Source organism: Aedes aegypti, chromosome 3 (genome assembly GCF_002204515.2).
Source record: "Aedes aegypti strain LVP_AGWG chromosome 3, AaegL5.0 Primary Assembly, whole genome shotgun sequence".
NCBI classification, from domain to species: Eukaryota; Metazoa; Arthropoda; class Insecta; order Diptera; family Culicidae; genus Aedes; species Aedes aegypti.
In genome coordinates this window covers 161,311,844-161,329,615 of record NC_035109.1, presented here as the reverse complement: position 1 = coordinate 161,329,615, position 17,772 = coordinate 161,311,844, and the positions used below count along the sequence as shown (strand labels likewise).

The 17,772-nt window shown below is 35.2% G+C and overlaps 1 protein-coding gene and 1 long non-coding RNA gene across 10 annotated transcripts in view; one reads left to right on the top strand and one right to left on the bottom strand.

Moving 5' to 3' along the window:
* Nucleotides 1-2,665, bottom strand: part of LOC5578458 (RING finger protein 44) — an 80,335-nt gene extending 77,670 nt beyond the window's left edge. For 5 of the 9 annotated variants that reach the window (XM_021854258.1, XM_021854256.1, XM_001656930.2 and 2 more), the window contains exon 1: nucleotides 2,609-2,665. The gene's annotated coding sequence lies outside the window, so the exon portion shown is untranslated. Of the gene's footprint in view, nucleotides 1-1,906; nucleotides 2,569-2,608 lie in introns of those variants that run through there. The other 4 variants (XM_021854266.1, XM_021854261.1, XM_021854259.1 and 1 more) reach the window with 4 other exon arrangements.
* Nucleotides 2,666-3,046: 381 nt separating this feature from the next.
* On the top strand, nucleotides 3,047-11,410 carry LOC110679492. The gene is made up of 2 exons (XR_002502526.1): nucleotides 3,047-3,543; nucleotides 3,890-11,410. It is a non-coding gene; the product is annotated as an uncharacterized LOC110679492 (long non-coding RNA).
* The last annotated feature ends 6,362 nt before the right edge of the window (nucleotides 11,411-17,772 follow it).

The window sequence follows — 17,772 nt, the reverse complement described above, 5'->3', positions numbered from 1 at the left end:
GCTGGCTTCTCAGCGTAGTGCTAAGTGCACTTCCACAGTTATTAACTGAGAACTTTCTTTACCTAAGTTAGCATATTTGGATTCGTATATAGTGGGGCAGGTACGATGATACTTTATGCCCAGGGAAGTCAAGGAAATTTCCATTACGAAAAGATCCCGGACCGACCGGGACTCGAACCCAGACACCTTCAGCATGGCTTTGCTTTGTAGCCGCGGACTCTAATCACTCGGCTAAGGAAAGTCCCTTGAAATGTAATACTTATGACACACTTAGGGTATACGTACCATGGTACAATTATCTTGAAATGGGTTCCATACTGATAATTGTCTTCATTCAAGATAGCCTTGGAATAATTTTCTTGACAACTTGTACCATGGTATATGAATCAGATGTCTGTCCAAAGTATGATCTCAATGGACGTAAAACAAACAATCTCACAATCGTTTGTCCTTCCTAACTTTTGCGGATCTGGAAACAATCTCAAGAAAAAATGTCATGACAAACACAGGGAGCAACATTGTTGCAACCTTCTCAACTCGTGATTAATCAGTTGTTTTACACACAAATTCTAATTTGTTTTATGGTTGTTATTCGATGTGAAAATGTTTACCAACACGGAGAAATTTCAGAAAATCGATACGCACCCTTTGAGCGATCATTGTCATATTCCGTGCAAGTTGTTATTCATTATTGTTGTTGTGGAATAAGATTGTTGCAACAAGAATAGGAGAAGACAATGTCTTTGTTGCTGCGTGTTGGTTGACAATTGATTCACAGTCCAGCTACATTTTTTTCAGGTTTCCTTTCAACTTGTTCATGGGTTTCACTGAAAATTTTTTTAATGTATAATTTTCTGAGGTACATTTTTGTGTGTGATTCCATGAGAATGGTATAAATATTACTGCACATGACAAACACGTATATTTCTAAATAAAAATCTCTAAATTTTTGGATAAAGATCGATTTTGAGTACCGTAAAACGGGGTAACTTTGATAGTTTTTTCGAAGAAAACTTGAATATCTATGCATGCTTTTTCAAAGCATTATAATTTATATTTTTAAAACAAGTACTGGCATCCTAGCTATCGATTGCAGTTGATAGATTGTCAAAAGATTTATTTAAAATGGATGCATAATTTTTCATATAACCGAAAATCGGTTTTCTGTTTTGGAGTAACTTTGATAATGGAGTATGAATCGAACAAAATTGAATGAATTACGAACATTTATAGGGCGTTGCATACCTCTAAGCGTTTATCGTTATGTGGAAATTTCTGACTTAGATTACAAAAATGGTCCCAGTTTGTGAAAATGCTTTTCGTTAAGAAATTTGAGACCATATCCAAGTTCTGTTATATCTAGGCTGTCAGAGATAAGTGACCAACTACGCAAAACTACATCAAATAGTGATCGTAGAACAGATTGTTTGTAAGCGTTTCGAATATGACAACATTGTGTCAATTTTGAATATTTGTGTAAAAAGCCTCAAATGTTCTCGATTCAAATGAAAACAGCTCCTATATGAAGTGTCATACTAATATTCTTTAGTTTAAAAATTATGATATTTCGTTTAGTATGTGGTGGATTACGCACTATCAAAGTTACCCGCATTATCAAAGATACCCCGTTTTACGGTATGCCTGTATCCTTTTGTATGTCGTGAAGTTATATCAAATAATGAAACAACAAATCCATCATCAAAGCAGAATGAGTTAAATTATGTTTGTATGTAGTATTTCTAGTCGTGATTTTTGGGTCCCCCATGGCCTCCATGAAAAATTCACATCAGGATGATCTTTTTTTTACGATCAGCAGCTTACTTTATCGACCATTTTAGCATTCCGTCAGCCAGCATACCTCTTCTCAACAAAGAAACAAAGTGGAGAATAAATTCAAGCAACTTACTGTTTTATCCTCTCTTTCGTCTCTTACGCTTCTGATTCGTCACTCGATATCCTTGGAACAAGCAGACTTATTCTATAGCATTGAAATTTCAACTCTTCGCTGCATTCACACTTTCTGCTTGCTTTGAAACCATTCACGGTCCTCATGCTATCCCAATGCTATTACACATATCTAGTAATTTCCACTTTCGCATGCTTTTGGTAAACAAAAATTTAAATAGTGCAGCAAAGGAACGGTAATATGTAACTTTTCTTCTACCGAAGCAATGAAATTTTGTATAACAATGTGAATTGATAGGCACTGTGTTTAATTTTCCGAACGCTCACAAACATAAATTTGTCGTCATCGATGGTGATTACGCTACATAACCATACAGCAGAACAACCATTAAAGACAGCTTTTATGTATAGGGAGAGGCGTATGAGACTGCTTCACAGCTCGACCCGCAGCTTATGTATATAAAGAAACACAATATATTGATCCACTGACAAAACTTGTAGGTGCGGATAACTTTTCCTCACAACCCGAATCAGAATTTTTTGAACGCAATTTTCACATCTTAACGGAACTTTTCCACGGCTTTTGTTACCATTAAACGCAAGCAAAACATTTCAACGACACTTTGCAACAGCAGTTAATCGGTTTAGAACAGAATAAATAGCCATTTTTTGAAAAAATTCGACGAACGCAAGCGACCATTACCTCTCTTTGTGTTTTCTGCGAACTGAATGAATGACAGATGTAATTTTCATTTTCATCAATAAATTCCCAAGCTCGCCTCGTACGGTTGTGGTGGGGAAGCAATCGAGCTTTTTCGCCCCATTCATACGCCCATTTGATAACGTCTGGTAACGCTTTTAGTAACGGGAGCTTCCGACTTTTAGTTTGCAAATAAATGTTGTTCGTGAATACGAATTGAAAAAAAAAAAGTTTTAATGCATTATATGACAAAATATTGAAATAACAATGCTCCAAATTATGATCGAATAACTTAATGAAAAGATTGTTTGCACCGAAGCGCCCTCAGGTGTATAATTCAAGTCACCACATTATCGACGCGGGCAACCCTAATCAGTGGTAGGTATGAACTGCAAAGTCCCCATTAAAACGGGTCGATTGAGCTCGCCCCATTACAACCTTGCCAGTTGCAAGAAGAGAGTCAATGTGAACAGATCGCAGAAACGAGGCAGAGAGCGTCAGAGTGATCGTGAGGCCTCCCTCGTCCAGTTTGAGTCGGAAAAGATTGGAAAAGAGTCAGTGAGTGTCAAAGATCTAGTGAAAACCGTGCAAATTTGGAAATATTTTAGAAAGTTAGCTTGTTGGTAGGCTGGTAAACTGTTTTTAATGCATCTCAAGAATTCCCGTCAGCGGAAAAATCTTGACTCGATTAGTGTAGTTTTGAAATCTCATCAATTGATGCAAAAGACAGCAAATGTAGAAATTCAAATCGTGTTACAAATGAATGTGATTGTCGAGAAGAAGATAAAATAGTACTATCTACGTAATTTGATGTTCAAATTGAAGCAAAATTGGAAAATCCAGTCTGAGCGAGTGCGATAGCTCGAAACGTAGAAAGGCAAACGCCAATCTGATCTTATTGATTCAGTGTGCATTTCTTTGCTCGCATTTGTTAAAAGGTAATCCAAATATTTTTCATTAATTTTGATTAGAGCAATGATTTTGCAAAACGATAATAAATTATGAAAACGGAGGCTACATGTTTGAAGAAAATCTTTCAGCACCATGGACGCCATCTTGTTTCTTTTACGTCACAAGAGTGCTGCTAAATTCGAACACACCAGGGGTTTGTGAAACAACGTTTTTAGATGGTTTTATATGGATGAATAGTATACCCCTCCGAACAAAATATGCAAGCTCACGTACACCAACACAAATTAGATCTATTATTTTACATTGTAGCCTTCAATCGAACCTAGATAGAAACGAGTTTTACGTTATGTTTTTATTTCCCCCTCTTTATAGAGCGCGACAACGGCCCCTCACTACTACACACGCACTTGCTACGAGTTTTGGAAGTGTTTCCTACAGATTTTGCATCACGTAAAGTTGTGCTGTGGAAACAGTTGACGAACCTGCGGAGAAGAACGTCTAGTGAAACCCCAAACTGTTGACGCACACAATCTCGCGCGGAACGCACACATGTTCATATACGTCGATGTGAGCGCAGTGTGCTAGCAAGAGAACAAAGAAACGGACATTTTGCGTCACAATAACAGGGAAAGCGAGTGTGTTCTTGGATAGCTGCAGTGCTCAAGGGAGGTATTTACCAATTCCATACAATTTCTGTGATATGGTTTCCTGCATTCGTGCTTGGGGAACCTCTGGAAAGTATTTGTGAAAAGTTGAATATCCATCCCTCAAGTTGAAAGTGAAAGGTAGTCAGAAGAAAGACACTGAATGAAAGATCTAGTGGTGTTTGCTTGAAGGAGCAAAATTGAAGAAGCAGTCGAAAAATAGTGGTGAAACACTTCAAGGCAAACAACGAATCTGAAGTGTGCAAATCGAAACGTGAAGCAAAGTGGAACGTTAAACCACGTATGAATTCGTGTATCTGCACTCGGTTATGTTGTGTATCCAGCATTTTCTTTTAGTAACGAGATATTTTTATAATAAAACAATATCAAAACACGAAAAATTTCACTAAAAGAAAACAGTAATCATAAACTGAAGCAGTATAATTGAAGATACAAAGTAAATATAGTTTATATTTAACAATTTAATGATAAAGTGTGATAATAGTTTTAAAACAATTCGTACCCGTAAAACATTGACTAAAACGTCACGGTGAGTTTTCAAAGCTGAAAAAAGAAGAAACGGGAGAAAAGTGAAAGTCCAAGATGACAAACTCGCACAACCGGAATGGTAGAAACGGCAGTTATGCTGAGCGGTTCTTCAATAATCACAGTCCACAGCAGCTTAGTGGTAGCGGTGGTAAGCGAAACAACGCTACTAACAATAATGGAGGCAATGGAGGCCGGGGACAAAAATCTCCGAGTTCAACCTACTTCAGGAGTATTTCGACTTCGAATGCAATCCCGATAGTACAACAATCCACGTCACCCGTTAGTAGTAAAAGTGGTACCTACTACAACTCCACTTCGCCCGGTGGACGGCATCATAGCTTTAACGGTCAGCGATCGAGTCCAGGTGGTAATGGCCCTTTCAATAATTCGACCGGATCGTATCCCGGTTCATTGTCTGGATCCCCACCAAACTTCTCCCATTTTGCTGGCAGCAAATGTTACGATGCTCCAGCACCCACCGCTTTGCCAAAACCACCTGTACACTGGACGTCGCCTGCTTCATCTAACGTCACGATATCATCAGCTTTAAACACCTCTAAATTATCCACCAACAAGACAACCTCAGCATCCGTCATCAATGCTAGGAATTCCTGTAATAGTAAGGCCCCCTCATCGGTAGTTTCGTCAACTATGACAACCACGTCTAGGTCCAAGGTAAAGTCCGCTGTGAAACCAGCAATGTCCTGTGCTGCGGCTGCGGCCAAAGCCAATCGTAGGGTTGATTTCACGCACAACCTCAAAACGGCACTCAATGTGCAAGCCTAACCTAAACGTTCATGCAAGGATGAATCTACCGTTCCACTTTGTTCAGTGCTGCCAAGATCACACCAACCGGATCCATGTACCAAATTAACTGCGTAAAACTTTCGACCAAACGATTTCCACCAGTCTGAGTATTTTTGCTTTTTCGAACCACTATCTCCCCATAAATATCAACCACAAATACACATTTTCACTAAGGTCGCAAGCAGCTACTTGAACCAATAGGATGGCTACAGTGAGTTAAATTTACGAACTAAACTCTGATTATCAACTCTAGTTTGTAGATATACATATACATATATATCCTTTTTTAATGTTTTATTTTAATTTGATGCGTGACATTTTCTGGTCAATTCATCGGCCATTGCAAATTAGTATCTTAAATTTATTATTTTTGTGAGCCTATTTTCCGGCATTGCAGTGATCGCACCGCGGGGATCGATTGGCAAACAACAGATATCCATCCATTCCATTTGTGAACAAAAGTATTTTTTCAATACATTCAAAATAGAAGCATTCGATTCGTCGATCTAAATTGAACAAAAGTAAGAACTACAAATTATATCATCACATTTTCTCAAGCTTATTTAGTACCAGGATAGCACCCGATCCCAATCCTGAGTCGATCGATGGAATGTCGCAAAATGTGGCAGAGAATTGTTACTTTTGCATTATTCATATAGTCATTTTCATTGTTTTCAATTAAATATATGTGTACGAACTCTCACTGAAGATATGAGGCAATATTTGATTGAGGTTCGTTTCTTAAAGAGGCGATGACTAATTAAACCACAAAACCGCTAGAATGTATGATATCTCAAAGACCAAAAACACGCTGCCGATACTATCGGAAAGAACTATTTTTTCAAAGTAAAATTCAGGCACTTGTGTAATTTTGCAACGAACCATTAAATCACTATTCGAACCATCAAATTTGTTAAATTCCATAAAAAAAACCAGGTGATGAAATTGAAAATTCCACATACGGTTCATTGTAATACCGTTTGTTGAATTTTAAAAGCCATCGCGGTCAAAAGTAATTTCGCAATTGAACTATGAACAATCAGACACTCATACATTTGTCATTTTCAAATTACACAATGTGCTTGAGTTTTCAATGATAGATGAAGCATGCGTGAATTTGTAAACTGCGCAGTTTACTTTGACGCTACGGAGCGAAAGATTCACGGAGAAAATATAACAATACAGTACAAAATCGAACTATTAAATGTATGTTTTACAATAATAACCAGCAAAGCAAATCAAACATTGACGAAAGAAAAATGGAGACAAACAACATGAAGAAGAAAATAAGCGTCAAAGATAGAAACAACACACCAATATGAGACAAGTGCTAGGTAAAGGGTTATCAAGCAGAGATGCACTAAACGATGATTAGCAAAAACTGAGAACTGACGAAAGGGTGATCAAGTGTGTGTGACAATATATAAACAAAACGAGAATCGAAAGACTTATCACTACTGATAACAAATCAACTTCAAAACATTTAATGCTTACGATGAGGGTTAGTCGAAAGTTCGTCGACGTTCGTGCTGAAGTGGGCGAAGCTTTCCCGTTTACTCGACCGATGGACTCCGAATAGCAGGAGAGATATGTTGAGGGGCTACACACTACACTAAATGTGAGACATCGGGCCATCTCTCAGGGGGCGGAGTTTAGTAACTTTGCCAACAGTGATAATTTTCCATTTTTACTTTCACTTTAGTCCTGATTATCCTAGTTTTTATGTTTATCGAATCTTGATTGATTTTGTCCTCTTGTGGAGGGATAATTCTCTTGTAAATAGCACAGTTTTAAAATCCGTAATAATGGTAGAAGAGAGTGTGCCTTCTAGTAATTTTTATAAACGGAGAGTAGACGAAACCCTTCATCAAGCGAAAATAATTAAGATTTGTGAATGACGAGACAACTCCGCCCTTGAATTTTAAGAGGACTATCAATTTGTACTCATGGATTGAATTCCGCACAACTGTAGTCAAAGACGCCGCAAAAATTGGAACATTTACATTTCTATGGCTTCGCGAAGAAAGCCTGCAAAGGCCAAAACGCAATAATAGCGGACATATAACGGTAGCGATAGCGGTTCAGACGGCTTTACTTATCACAGTTAACCTATCGGGTTAATGTAGGATTGAATTCATTCATTCTTGATCCAGCAACCATAAGGAAATTCGTGTCGAAACAACCGCTATTGCTACTGTTTGGTATCCACCGAGACTATGTGTGAACCTCTGCGCTTTTCTTAAGCAAACGTGGAGTGCAATGGCTTGGTGGTCTTCTTTTTACAAAGATGAGAATCTAGTTCTAAAGAATGAAGTGTCTCCTTTGACCTATGATTGATAGCAATATGTACTGTGTTTGTAAGGAGTATCATCGTGAGATGTTGCAACTGTGCGTTGTCTTTGCTACATTTGTTCCAGAATAACAATCAGTTACAGAAACGTTGATGGCACAGATTACATTGAATCGCTTTGTTTTACTGGTGAACGATTTCTGCAATTTTATAATTTTACTTTAGGCCAAAAATCCTACAAATTGTCTGTTTTATTACTTCCCAAAAATAAAACATGTTGTTTAGCCCAGTGCAATAAACGCTATTCGGAAAAAAATATTTGTAAAGTTGCTGATCTCAGCGTAACAAGAAAAACTATCCAAAAGAAATGGTAAATCTTTCATTTTCAATCAGAACAAATCCAAATCATAGACATATTTAAAAAAAACAGTGACAACGCTCTATTTGTGACAACAACTAAAAGATAATATTTGCAATCTAGACTTTACGTTTATCTTTATAAATTAGTATTTTCAATCAGATTTTTACTACACAACTGCAAATATTTGTTTGATCTCAAGTCTCCTAATTATTATTTTTACTTAAATAAATTTTCATTAACTATAGGTGTTGCATTGATGCTCAGCCTGACAATGCTGATAGAATATTTACGCATCTATGGATGGAATTTGAGATACAACTGCATTGCATTAGTTCAGGTCTGTTATAAATCAATGAGCACTTGTAATTTTATAAGCTGAAGAAAACCTATCTCGTCCATCATATTTTTTATATTGCTTCTTAGCTTTTAAAGTTTGGGTCACAAAAGCGTCAAAATTATTGCAGAATAGAAAATTTTCACTGAGTAAATGAAGTAAATATTGTATAGAACTTAGCAGTGTAACAAAATTCAAACATAATCACGGAAAATACCAGACTTTGAACAGGTAAAAACTACAGGATAGTAACTCTCTCACACACTTGCAACAGTACTATTCGCCCCTTTTCAAAACGACAGAAAAAAATAGTGACATACCAAATTCAGTACATTTTGATCCATTGAATAATTAGGAAAATTGTAAACTGATCGTTTCGTTTGGCAGACATCTAATGTTGAGTGTTTACTCGTTTATCTACGGGACAAAAACTAAACAAATTATCGATACGAAGTATCGTAACCTTAAGTTCTCGGTCATAAACTACACCACAGCAAAACAAGCATATTTATTTAGACACGTATGATGCCAAAAAATAATACGTTTAGTTTTTTTAGTTGGTTTTTTTGTTCTATGCATGACTTTGGCTGCAGAACACATCAAACAAGGTAGCTTACCTAAAACAACGTCGCCTGTTGAAGTTTTTCTACCAAACAAAATAGGGGTGGTGATTGAAGACAGAGGGAAGTCCATCTTTTCTTTTTCTTTTAGGACTTTTTCATGTATCTTTCTATTGTATCTGTTCAATAAAGATGGAACAAGAAATTATTTCGGGTCAGCAAAATATAGGTAACACATTTTAAGAACCGACAACTTCAAACAACACAAGCGACAAATGCGACAAATGCTTTGACGCAGACCGCAAGCAAAGGCAGAATGCTGTATATATTAAAACATAAAAACTCAACTTTGTTCAAAGGTTGAAGGTCCTGTTTTTAAAAATATTCATTTTTTTGCCCTTGTATGCGATTTGTTTGAAATATTTGTCGTTGCTCAGCAATATTTAGCATGGTACAGAGTGTACACAAGTTGTCAATATCTTATATCTATATGTTATCTTTTCCAAAGCTTTGTTCGAGTACTCGTTTACTTGGCCTTAGAAACTTTTCCGAAAAAATAGGTTACGCGGAAAACTGCAACTGCACAGTAAACAGTAATTCGGGCACAAACTTATTTGATACCAGTGAAACTGATTCCGAGTTTAATTTCTTGTTGCATCTGCTCATATTTTATTTCATTCTTGTCTTATTTTTTAACGAAGAAACTATAAAAATAACAAAAAAAAACAAAATCATCATCGTGTCTGAATAAATATAATTTTGCAGATAAACTCAAATTATTCGTATAATAGTTTAGAAACACACAATCACAATGTTGATCACACGATATGAACCCATGAATATAAACCAGCAACGCAGATAGTAACACTCGTAACGTGTTCTAACGGAAGTACACGATTTCCATTGAATCATGAGAGGAAAAGAATAAACGAAAAATGAGACACTATTAATCTGCGATACGGGAATACAGCCGACACTGCTAAAATATTTTTTTTTATTTTGAACAGAATTACACTTTAATAGTAAGCTGTATGATAAAAAAGAAAACAATGTAAAATGAACCGTATAGAAAGAAGAACGATCCAGCAGATAGACAGGTGAAGTGGAAGAAGAAGAAGAAATGAAACCGTTAATGACGAAGGTACCACAAATTGTTGTGGGTCATTCGTAATCTACGCAACTAGAATGAGAAAGTCATGTAAACTCACACGCACATACGAGATATCGCATTTCAATTATTTTTTTCTGTATATTACAGAAACGTTAAAGGGTCTCCAACAAAGCGACTAGAATTGTGGAGCATTTAAAGTGAACCGGAATTTAGTAGACATGAAAAGTGTGCTGCGCGTGAGTGTTGCTTTGCTTTACTGAGTGAAGTCTAAAGGCGAAAGGAAGAGCAAATACATTGAAAAATGAGATTGTAATGATAAACGAAAGAGAAAACTTTTAGAATCATAAGCGTAATAAATATTAGTATATTAACTATAGAAACGAGACAAAAAGGTAGAAATGTTCGTAATTGTTCTGTGATCCCTATTCATTTAATGTTACTGCTTTTTTCAAGAGGCAAACATGTAATGAGACGGAATTTTTTAAATTGTTGGATGGATTCACAAAAGAGAAATAGGAAATCGCTAGTAGTGGTAAAAAAGCAGTAACGATTAAACTGTGCTTGGTGAGTTTTTAAATTGACCAATCACATCTACGATTAATCTGTACTAGACTTTTGTAAACGAACAAGTAAGTAAAATTTGAACCAATTCCTCACAAAAAGAGACAAAATTGCCATGTACTGTATCAACAATCATAAACTACTGTAGTCCTGATATATCTCAAAGCTTCCTATAAAATGTCCCATTTGGCAAACAATTTCACATTGATCAAAAACCAAATTCAATACCTACCAAACAAGTTTGTAATTCATTCTAAAATAATTTCCAATCGCTGGTATATTTTTATTCGGTCGAAAATATTCAGGTGCAGTTTACTTGTTTTATCAAATTGTAACAAATCAAACATTGTGATCCTCTATTATTTGTAAATCAGAAAAAAAACATTCGAATGGAAAAAAACACTGTCCATTCATTGAAAAGATCAGAGAAGAAAAAAAATCATCTTCTACTCTGCAAAAAAGATATGTAGAAAAAAATATACATCAAACCCAATCCCATCTCACTCTCACAATGTGCTTTGGCACGTTCCTTTCCTATCAAAAGCAATACAACAGTTCCCATCCAAAATCCTGCTCACTAAGTCCTAAATCCCCCTGCTCCATTGATCCCTTCGAACTCCACGTGATTTCCCCCTTCCCGGTCATCCCGATTCCCAACACGTGGAGTTCAACCAAATATATCGTAAAGAGTTGTTTAAAAAAGATGTTCCTCCGTCGATCCGGTTTGCTCACACATTCAGATGGGCAGGCTACCGGAGCGGCAATCTCATCGAGAAAGAATATATGTTAATAAAGTGAAAATCTATGTGAAATATCACAGCCTTCAACTCCGTATTCACGCCAAAGACTTTCCCCAAAAAAATCATTTAAACAAAAAATGTTAATCTGGTGTAATCATGCTCAGATAACATTCCATTTGAGAATGATAATACTAGGTACTGGTGCAACAACCGCATCGAGAAAGAAAATAATAAATTTAATATCTATGTGAGATATCACATCATTCAACTGCATTATCTAAGTACCGTTTTTAAACCGTTCCTTCCCTCACAAACCGACCAATTATTGCCAAAAAAGCCAATCCTTAATTCGGCATAGTATGATGAAAATTGAAATTCATAAACTACCTAACAAGATTGTTTCCCATCGCTCTTATAATTTGCAATAGCTTTGCATACGCCCAACACAATCACCCTGCCATGTCCCTTTCCTATCTACAGTATCAAAACAGCTCTAATCCAAAATCTTGCACTCTGAGTCTGATTAATTTATCCTCTTGCTGTTCAAAATCCAGGTAAATTTCCCATCCCCGATCATTCCAATTTCATGCACGTGGATTTAACAGATCCTATAAAGAGTTATTTAGAAACAGTAAACCATCGATCTGGGATATACTTAGATGGGCAGGTTACCAGAGTGACAATTTCATCAGAGAGAAGATAATAAAGTTTTTTTTTTGTGAAATATCACAGCCTTCAATTGCACTTTTCACTAAAAATTGTAAATCAAAAATGTCATTTTTTTTTAATTTCATTATTAGTCATTTTAAACATTACATTCATTTCTTATATCTAGGTATTCTGTGTTAATAGACAACACTATCATCCTAATTTGGTAAAACTAAATTTAAGATTTTATTATAACATTTTGTTTACAACATTTTACATTTCATTTGCCGTACGCTATGTCTAAACCAGCAGATTATGCAAATCGAATGTACCTCGGATTTTTTTTCCGCTAGGGTTCAGTATTTGGGTTATATTTTCATAATCAAAAGGTTTCAAAATATTCCATCGGTGAAATTCTTCCCATACATTTTGTATGGGCTGAAATGTGTAGGAAAACGTGATTTTCATTGATTTTTATAGTCTTTATATGAAAAAATAGTTAAAAAGTGGAAAAAATCAAAATTTCGCCGATGGAATATTTTAAAACCTTCCGATTATGAAAATATAAACCAAATACTGAACTCTAGCGGATAAAAATCCGAGGTACATTCGATTTGTATAATCTGCTGGTTTAGACATAGCGTGTGCCGTAGCAGTTCAGATTTTTTACAAGTTAGTTGATTTAACCTGCTTGCATTCAATATCTTCTTAATTTATTAATGAAATCGCAATCGGTTTTCTGCACAACGTTCGACTAATGTTGTACAATATTGTAATTATAAAAAAAAACACAAAAATAATTAAATTTTACACGAATAAGGCACAACGTTTAACACGGTCGATTTTTTAAGGTATTCAAAATCAATGATTATTAGAAATTTTCTGTAAAATTCGACAATCTAGGTATATTTTTAATTTTCAAAAAAGGCTTGTTCTTCGAAAGCATCATCAATCAAAAGCCTGCTGCGAAATATCAAGTTATTTTTGGAGCAACAATTTACCAGATATCATAAAATAATTTTTTGTTCGATTTTTTTGAAGAAAAATATTTTAAATTGAAGGTAACTGGTATGAGTGTAATTTTTCGGTTCAAAGTACGTCCTGATGGAAGTACAAATATAGCATTAATACGGAAAATAACCTATGCCATCGTATAGTTGTTTATTTAGTCCCCACCTCACATTTAAAGCACTATAGAAAAAAAAAACAATGTTTTATCTTCAGAGGACCTCTCAGCACAATGACAATCATCAAAATTGGCAACACTGTTGTTATGAAATCGAATTAATTTTCCACGTATTATTTTCATAATATGTTATTCCAAGATTTCCGATCAAAATATTTGAAAAAAAAACACATACAATTTGCTTATAGGTTTAGCTTATTTCTTTACAAAAATATATATATTTTTTAGTAATCTAAACCAATTATTAACACGCTTTTAACTTTACTTTCTTACTGGGAGTAAAAGGATGGTGTATTAGCAAATTTGACCAAAAGGAATAAATCACTAAAGTGACCTAGTGTCAAAGAATGGTGTTATATTATTATTTTTTAATTTCTTTATTAGTATTATTCCAAACATTCATTAATTTCTTATATCTAGGTGTTCTGTGTTATTAGACAACACTATCGTCCTAAATTGGTAAAACAAATTTAATATTTTATTAACATTTTGTTAACAACATATTACATTTCATTTACCGTAGCAGTTCAGTTTTTCTACAGATGAGTTGATTTCACCTACTTATAGGAGAAAAAAATAACGTTTTCAATTTACTTAACCTAACTTGACCTGTATAACGCATTAATCGTGGCAATTGAAGATTGTAACGATTTTTTCCTGAAAGTATTAATTATTTTATTTGACATTTGTTCCAATGTTTCAACATTGGATATTCTATGTAACTCAATCAATTTTTTTTTGCACTCGACTACAGATGACACGCAAGCTTGTCTTTTGGCGGAGAGGCCTGTGTCATCCGCAAACAAAGATTTCTGACATCCCTGAAGTAACTCAGCTAAGTCAGATGTGAAAATATTGTATAATATTGGTCCCAAAATGCTGTCTTGAGGAACACCAGCTCTTACAGGAAGTCTGTCAGATCTGGAGTTCTGATAATTAACCTAAAGTGTACGATTTGACAGATAACTTTGAATTATTCTAACAATGTATGTTGGAAAATTAAAGTTTTTCAATTTTACGATCAAACCTTCATGCCAAACACTGTCGAATGCTTTTTCTATGTCTAGAAGAGCAAGACCAGTAGAATAGCCTTCAGATTTGTTGGAACGGATTAAATTTGTTACACGTAAAAGTTGATAAGTGGTCGAATGTCCATGATGGAATACGAACTGTTCATGGGCAAAAAATGAATATTCGTTCATGTGGACCAGTGCTTCCCAAACTTTTTCAACTTTCACCCCCTTGAGGCTAATATTTATCTGAAATCGCCCCCCTGATTTGCGATTCAATTATTCCAATTAAGCACAGTACGCCATAATATGTCCTCGACTCGCATATCCATAGAATCATATACTATTATATACATTTAAAAATATTTTCTTAAATATCGAGACAATTATTAGGAAAGATTTACTAGCCTGGAAATTATAATAGCAATTCTAACAATATCTCGCGTGCATTACAGACAGTTTTCGATACAAGTTCGGCCCAGCTTCAACTATTTAAATGTAATGTATATATGGGCGCCAACTTAGTTGACGTGATTGGGGGTGAAGCTCTCCAAAATTGAACCAAATAAAATGTTTTACGAGCAAACACCTTTCTTTTCTCATAAGTATGTCTTATTTGAGTAAACTGCATTGATTTTGTTTGCAATTGTGCGTTTTTGGAAGGACCAGTTGGCACGTATGTGTAATATGGTTTGTGAATTGTTATTTCATTCTGGTTTATCTGCTATTTCTAAAATTACCGCAATAATTTTCAGAAATTGTGAATAATAAATGTTTGACGTTTCTGGGAACACTTTTATTTATTCAATCCAAAAACACTGAAAAAATATATGAAAATCCTGAATGTTTTTCAACTTATTTCCAATGCAATATATCAAAAATATATTTCGTCTGACACCAAGACAAACTCCGAGTTTTTCGGACTTTCTGAAGGTTCAAATCCGACGTTTATCTTATATTTATTCGATTCTATTTTTAAATAGAATGTTTTTCGTCTTCGACATCAAGCGTTTTTATTGTTGGAATCTGATTTTTGTCTGCTTAATTTATCATAATTTGTTTTTAAAATGAAAATTGATTCTAAGAATGAGTGCAACCAACTTCAAAATGTTTTTTTTTTACGTTGAGAGTTGGATGCCAATAATAGATAAATCTCTGTGCAACTTCGATTGCTCTGGTCAATCACGGAATAGCAACAACGAATTGTACGGTCATTTATGATCATGCTCATGCTCATGAAAGCTGGATACCAATAATAGAAATATGAGCCTTCTCAAAGTTCTCATACAAATAAAAATCCTTATATAAAATATTGGCCTTCTAAAAAAATTCTTAAAAACATGTTTTGTACATCCAAAATATGTTGTGTGTTTTAAATGTTATCTGTGACTAATTATTCCGACCAAATACTCACTTCATAACACAATCATTTTCTGTTTGACTCACTGATGTGGACCATCATTCTGTTCAAAATGACCTTTTCAAAAAGATTACTGATGGAGGAAAGCAAACTGATTGGACGATAGCTAGAAGCTTCTGCAGGATTTTTGGCTGGTTTTAAAATTGGAACTACCTTAGCATTTTTCCATTTGTCAGGAAAATATGCTAATTGAAAACATTTGTTAAATATATCAATTAAGAATGAAAAGCTACTTTCTGGAACTTTCTTGATGAGGATGTAGAAAATTCCATCATTGCCTGACTGAGGGAACTGGCAGTGATCTGCCAGTGCAACGCCAATAACAGATCATTGCCAGGAGCTATATAAGCAAAACGTAATCCAATAGCAATTTGATTAGTAAATTTTACATCAACTTGGACTGCTTTGAACATTGCATCAATCATTAGATTTAATTGTTCAGTTAGAAAATTAAAATCAGTGGCAGACATATTACTTAACGTGGGTACATTATCTGATGATTTTCCGTTAGAATTTTCAGTAGACGAAGATGCGAAAAAGAAGTTTCCTGTGGTGGTAGGGTTTTTTTTTTCATTTGATTTGAAACAATTAGAACGGGTACTCGTAGTATGACAAGGGGAGGAGTTCAAATTACCTGCTACGATATCGGCAAAGGGTTTTTCTTGGATAGATACATTCGAAATTAAAAGTTTCGAACGGCTACCCGACGGATTAAAATTAGTTTGTGAATGAACATGATCATAATCTTCCTGATGGGTATGATTCTTAATCAAGTGTTTCCCAGGGGAAGTGACAATTATATTGGTGCTTATGAGACTTATCTTGCGACATATCCAACTTCATGAATTCGCAAGTCAAGTATAAAGAAGAATAGTTCAATTGGTTTTGGATGACTGGGTTAAGGCTAAGTAGCTCGACTTTTCAGCTTGCATTTCAAAGTGATAAAACTCAATCTTGATAGTTTATATTGACTTGAAAAAGTATCACTGTACGCGCTAACATGCATAAAGAATGCTAATACTTTTTCAGCTGTATCAGTGCAAAACCAACTAATTTTCATAGATTCAAAATCGTGAGATGAATTAGCAACAATTATCAACGACACGTACAAATTTCAATGACGGCCTACTTCGGCTTAAGGCTAAGTAGCCCGTAATTCGTTTTGGCAGCAATGATGATTTTGCAGCTTGCAATTCCAAAGTGATAAAACTCAGTCATCTCAAGTAATTTTGATTCAGAAAAGTATCACGACTTACAAGAAAAAAAATATGCGGTTGCTTTTTCAGCAATGTCAGTGCAAAACCAAGTGATTTTCTTTAATTCGCAATCGTGAGACGAATTAGTCACAATTATCGATGCCCAGTACAAATTTCAATGACGGCCTACTTCGCCTTAATCTGGATAACTAAATACAATAATGATAATGAACTTTACCAGCCTCCTCAAGATTTTTTTTTTCATAAAATTAGTACAAGATATCCTCAACCAGGTATTTTTAAGCATATACCCAGTTTTTTTTTCCAAAGAGTCCACCATGAATTTGTTCTTTGGAGATTCATTAACAAATTTTCCAAAATAAATCATGAAATTCATCCAGTGATTCTTCAAAGACTTCAACCGAGAATTTCTCTAAGGATACCATTAGAAGTTACACTAGAAATACCTCCTGTTTTCAGAAAGCCCTGCAAAAATTCTTTGAGAAATTTTGCAAGGAAGTGCTCAAAGAAATTGCCCCGGATTTTTATAGGGAATTTTCAAGGATTTTCCTTAGCCGTGTGGTTAGAGTCCGCGGCTACAAAGCAAAGCCATGCTGAAGGTGTCTGGGTTCGATTCTCGGTCGGTCCAGGGTCTTTTCGTAATGGAAATTTTCCTGGGCATAGAGTATAATCGTATCTGCCACACGATATACAAATGCGAAAATGGCAACTTTGACAAAGAAAGATCTCAGTTAAGGCCGCACGGGACGTCATCATAATCACCCTATCCATTTCAAGAAGCAAATCCCAAGAACCACTCCATATATCGATGCGAAAA